This window comes from Stomoxys calcitrans, chromosome 4 (genome assembly GCF_963082655.1).
Source record: "Stomoxys calcitrans chromosome 4, idStoCalc2.1, whole genome shotgun sequence".
In the NCBI taxonomy this organism is placed as follows: Eukaryota; Metazoa; Arthropoda; class Insecta; order Diptera; family Muscidae; genus Stomoxys; species Stomoxys calcitrans.
In genome coordinates, this window is record NC_081555.1 from 50077241 (window position 1) to 50083240 (window position 6000).

Here is a 6000-nt window from a genome sequence, read left to right on the forward strand (position 1 = left end):
GACCCACGAAGAGAATCGCATTCCAAAAAAACACATCTAACTGGATCAGAACCATCATAATTGTGTTGAGTTTTGAAGATGGCCTTCCCAACTTTGAGCCGGGCGAGAAGAACGCAGTCAAATCTGCTAAGACTGCAACAATATTTAGGTCGAGAAGTCGCTGGGTTAACCCTTCGGAAGAAAGTCGTCGACTGTTCCCAGCTTTTGACGACTTTTATCCTCTTAAGAGCTCTAAAAGAAGCCAAAAGTGCAAAAGGACGAGAAGGTGGGTCGGAAAAATGAGGAAAATGCAGAGCCGTCCTAGCAGCCTCATCAGCGAGTTCATTGCCAGTTATGCCCAAATGAGAAGCGATCCAAAGAAGCGTGATATCTGAAGTCGGCAAAATTGAAAAAAACTAAGTCAAATGTAGCCCTGGAATTATTGCGAATCGCCCTCAGAACCCCAAGGTTGTCGGTGCAGACCAATGCCCTGCCCTGTGGGTCGCTGCATGTGTCAGCGCAGCCGAAACCGCAGCAAACACGGCGGCAAATATGCCAGTATAATCCGGTAATCTCAATGCAATCAGAGTCTCAAAATCGGACGACGAAGACTTCCTTATGGCCGAAAAAGACGTGTAGACCCCATCGAAAGAGCCATCAGTGAAATAAGAAACTTCAGGGTTGTAAGCAGCAAACCTCTCTGTAAAGAGGCTCCAAACCCCGCAGAGGGAGTCCTTCCTATGCGTACTCAAGGTATCATCGAAGTAAAAATGCCACATGGGGAAGGTTTGAGGGGAGGGTCTAGAAGATAAACTTATATCACTTATTATACTCAGAAAAAAGTTTCAAAATATTATCAATCGAAGTTCGTCCCCAACGAGCAACAGAATCAATGTGCTCCCAGAAGATCACGTGGAATCCATCGGATGGCAAGGTTATGGATTGTTATGATATGTTTTTCACAAATGAGTGCGGCCACTTACAGAATGGAAAAATTAAATTAAAACCAACCAATTAAAACCAATACATTTCATTTGACATGTTTTGCAAATTTTACAAATATTTGTACTTTTTTCCTTGTATTGTTTTGACAGGTTGACAAATGGCGTTAGCACCTCATGGCAAACAAGCAGACTTTCCCTGATAACATTTTTTGTGTTTTATTTTTGCCCCTCAGGGCTAATCTATCCAGTACTAAAATAAAATACAGCAATTACGACCATGCAGGAAGTGGGATGGTTTGGGAGAGTAGCCAAAACAGCATCAATAGGTTAAGCGTTGTACTAAAGTTGCTATGATACGAGACATGTGTTTGGTGGTGGACTTGTGGTTGGTCAAAGACTAAAACATTTATTTCTAGATTTACTACGGTAGATGAGGGACTGGCCACAATCCGCATAAAAACAAAATTCTATTATATCAGTCTTATCTGTGCCCATGATCCAAGCGATGGCGAGGAAGAAAATGCAAAGGATATATTTTATTAACGCCTATGAAAGCTTTCCGCACCTAACATAAAAATCGTGCTAGGAGGCTTTAATGTCAAGTAAGGAAGGTAGAATATCTTTGGTCCGACGGTTGGAAAATCTAGCCTCCACGACATCACGTTCCATAATAGATTGAGGCTAACCGACTTCGCTGCGGCAAAAAAATGTGGTAGTTAGCAGCACTAGATTTAAACATCGTGATATTCACAAGGCTACATTGTTGAGCAGTGTTGCTGTTTTCGGCTTTTTCTACCGAAATTGGTCCGATGGAACTTAAATTTGAGTGAATAGATAGCCCAAATCTATTTAGGTAGATTTGGAATGTAATTGTTAGTTTGTTTCAATTTCATATACATATGCAGGTATTTACATAATAATAACACTCACGATGTCACGAGGGGCTAATATCGCAATGGGGATATTCATTAATCGATTTCTTAGGAATCTTGATATTACTGGTGCAATAACCGTTTCAGGTTTGAATCTTGGTCCCTTGTGATGATAATCGTTTATATTTTTGTTGTTTTATTGAGATGAAATGTTTTCATTTATAATCACCATTATTTCAGATGTATGTACCGTCGAAACCGCTTAACTGTAATACGCTTAAGTGAAATATTCCGCTTAAGTGAAACTTGAAAGAAAGAACAATAAATTTATGGTGTTATATAACGCAATTGAATTCGTTTAAGTGGAAATCGCTTAACTGTAAATAGCGCCAATCTGAAAAAGTTTTTATATCCCAAAATCCGTTTTTATAAGAAACTGAAATCGCAAAAGTGAAAAAGTTACTTCTGGTTTCCTATCCATCTGAAATTTTATAAATTCGCGTTATCAACTAAATTTGCAAAAACTTATTTTGATACATCGTTTGTGATTATCTCTTACTTTTAAAGAGTTTTGCTGAGCATTTCTCTTTTCAACTTAAGTTATTTCATACCTTATTAGTACATTAACGTGAAAATTCGCTTGCACTTACGGGTGTACCGTTTTACTGATAATTAATTTCACTTATCCGAACTACACTAAACTGCAAATTACGGATAATCCCATGGCAGCCGGTTGTACGCACCGGATTGACCCGATGGAATCTTCATCGGCAAGGGCTGCCGCCTCAGTATACGTGTTCGTCATTTTCGTCATGGGAGAGGCACATCCCGGAGTGCCTTCTCCGTATGCTTCTGGTCCGTGCCGGGATTGAAAAGAACCCCGGACCCTGGTTCTGTTCCGTTTGCCAGAACCGCCTTCATCATCGGTCAGTGTCGGTGAGGTGTAACCGGTGCTTGGAGTGGGTACATTTCCGTTCTTGCTCTGGCCTAACTTCGCTACGGGAGTATAGTCATACTGGCTATGTCGCTAGGTGCTGTGCGAACATAGCCAGCAGTGGGTGACAAGCGTCGCCGTCGTCGGACTATGTGACCCCCCCGACCTCTCCCGTACGGCAATTTATGCAACGACAGCACCCTAGCCCTACTATTGCCAGGCCAGTGCCGGGAAGTGTATCGTTCTTGCAGTTAAACTGCAATGGACTGCGAGGCAAGATTGATGAGATTGTAGATTTTATGAGTCGGAAGAGCATATCGGTCGCAGCGATCCAGGAGACAAAGCTGACTAACACCTGCAGCTTGCACAGTTGTCACGGCTACAATGTGCTACGTAAGGATCGCTCAAGGAATGGAGGTGGGGGATTGGCCTTCGTTATACACCATTCCGTGCAGTATAGACCTATCTCGCCTGCGCTTGACGCTAGTGACCCATACATGGAATGTATGGGGGTAGCAGTCGGGTCTGGTACTGCCGAGATAGAGATATACAACGTGTATATACCGCCGGTTGGTAGCTGTGTCCCGATTAATGGCCAGGCCTACAGCCCCGACATAAGTGGGTTGCTATCTGGCCATAGTCGTCTGGTTCTGGGGGATTTTAATGCACATCACTCGTCATGGCATTCTCCCCTAGGTAACGACCAGCGTGGCATAGCTTTGGCAGAGCAGATAGATAGCTCCACGTTTTGCACGGTGAATGAGGATGCCCTCACTAGGATTACGAGGAGGTGCAGCAGCTCGCCAGACATCTTAATCGCATCCCCTGATCTCCTGAGTGACGTATCCTGGCAAGCCGTCATCTCTTTGGGGTCAGACCACCTCCCCATAATCCTCACCATCGACCGACCACCCGACTTCATAACCTCTAAGCGCCGGACGTTCATCAATTACAAGAAGGCCAATTGGACTGGCTTCAGAGAGTATACCAATCGCCGCTTCAATCAACTGCCACCCCCCTCTGATGTGCTTGTGGCCGAGAGGAAATTCCGAGACATCATCAACGCAGTAGCCGCTCGCTTTATACCAGCCGGTCGAATACCGCAAGTGCAACCCAATTTCCCGGCGCAAGCAGTGGTACTCGCAGACGAGCGTGATGGGATTCGTGCTATGGACCCCGCTAACCCCAGAATCAGCGAGCTGAATCTGGAAATAAACAGGGTAGTCAACGAACATAAGCGGAATTTGTGGCTGGAACACTTGGAGCAATGTAACTTAGGCACCGGTGCAGGCAAACTGTGGGCCACCGTTAAGTCTCTCTCGAACCCCGGTAGACGGGACGACAGGACCTCAGTCACTTTTGGCGAGTTAACCGTGACTGATCCGAAGAGATGCCCCAGGTTGTTCAACCGTCAATTTATCGTGCATCCCGAGAGAGACAGGGCAAGGAGGAGAGCCATTCGTCGTATACGTGGTCTCCGAGCCGATGAACAGCCATCACAATTTACCGTGGGCGAAGCTACGAATGTCATCCGTGGCGCCAAATCTTCCAAGGCGTTGGGCCCCGACGGAATCTCTACATTGATGCTGAAGAATCTGGATTTACCTGGAGTTGAGTACCTTACCACTGTCCTTAACCTGTCATTGAACACTCTTATAGTTCCCGATGTCTGGAAAATGGGCAGAGTGATCCCGCTACTGAAGCCTGGTAAAGACCCGAGTTTGGGGGAGTCGTACAGACCGATCTCCCTTCTCCCACCAGTGGCTAAGACGCTTGAGGCATTACTCCTCCCAAGCCTCGTAGGAGAATTTCCATTCGCCGAGCATCAACATGGATTTCGGAGACTGCACAGCACAACAACAGCTTTGCATGCCATCACCACACACATTTGCCGTGGCTTCAATCAACCCAGGCCATGTGATAGGACGGTCCTCGTGGCACTGGACCTATCGAAGGCATTCGACACGGTCAGCCATGCCAAATTATTTGAGGACATCGCCAACACGTCCCTCCAGCAAGGCCTGAAACGTTGGGTCGCGAATTATCTGTGTGGCCGCCAGTCATTTGTGGAATTTAGGGATAAGAAGTCAAAACACCGTAGAGTGAAACAGGGAGTTCCCCAAGGTGGGGTGATATCTCCGGCTCTGTTTAACCTCTACCTATCATCCATCCCACCTCCTCCAGACCGCATAGAGATCGTATCATATGCGGACGACTGTACGATCATGGCATCAGGCCCCCCACCCATTGATGACATCTGCGATAGGTTGAACGTCTACCTCAACGAGCTTGCCTCATATTTCGCTGCAAGAAATCTGAAGATATCCGCCACCAAATCTTCAGCCACACTGTTCACTACAAATACGCGTGAGGTGAATTCTGAGCTGACTGTGATGGTCGATGGAGAAATGATTCCGACCATCAAGTGTCCCAAAATACTTGGCGTCACATTTGACAGCTCCTACACTTTCTCCCCACATGCCACAGCAATCTGCAATAAAGTCAAAAGTAGAAACAAGGTCCTCAAGTCACTCGCTGGCAGCACTTGGGGTGCAGACAAAGAAACCTTGTTGACCTCGTACAAAGCAATTGGCCGGTCTGTGGTAAGTTATGCAGCGCCAGTGTGGTCTCGTCAACTTTGTGACACGCAGTGGAATAATATTCAGATCTGTCAGAATGCCGCCCTCCGAACTGCGACGGGCTGTCTCCTTAGTTCTCATGTGGACCACCTCCATCAGGAGACAAAGATCCTACCACTGCGAAGACATAACTAAATGCTGTCTAAGCAATACCTTTTGGGCTGTTATCGCAGAAATCATCCAAATCATCATCTTGTGGATAGATACCCACCGCCCAGAAGCCTACACGATCTAGAGCGTGAGGTCCAGCGCTACAAGAGAGAACCTCTAGATCAAGCGGCATATCAAGCGGGTCTGAACAACATTCATGCAGACACGGTAGCAGACGCGGTAATTGGCTACCGGGTGAATGTAGTCCTTGGAGAACGACCGCCACCCATTGCACCCGAAGAAATCGACCTCCCCCGGCAAACCAGAGTGGTTCTGGCTCAATTACGTTCCGGCAGATGCAGCCGCCTCATTCCCACAGAGCTAGGATTGATGCCGACGTGCAAGATGTATGTCCCGATTGTAACCAGGGACCGCACGATACACGTCACCTGTTTAAACTGCCCGGCCAGACCCACTCGACTCAGACCCAGATCCCTGTGGACGCACCCCATCTTAGTCGCGGAGTTCCTGGGTCTTGACAC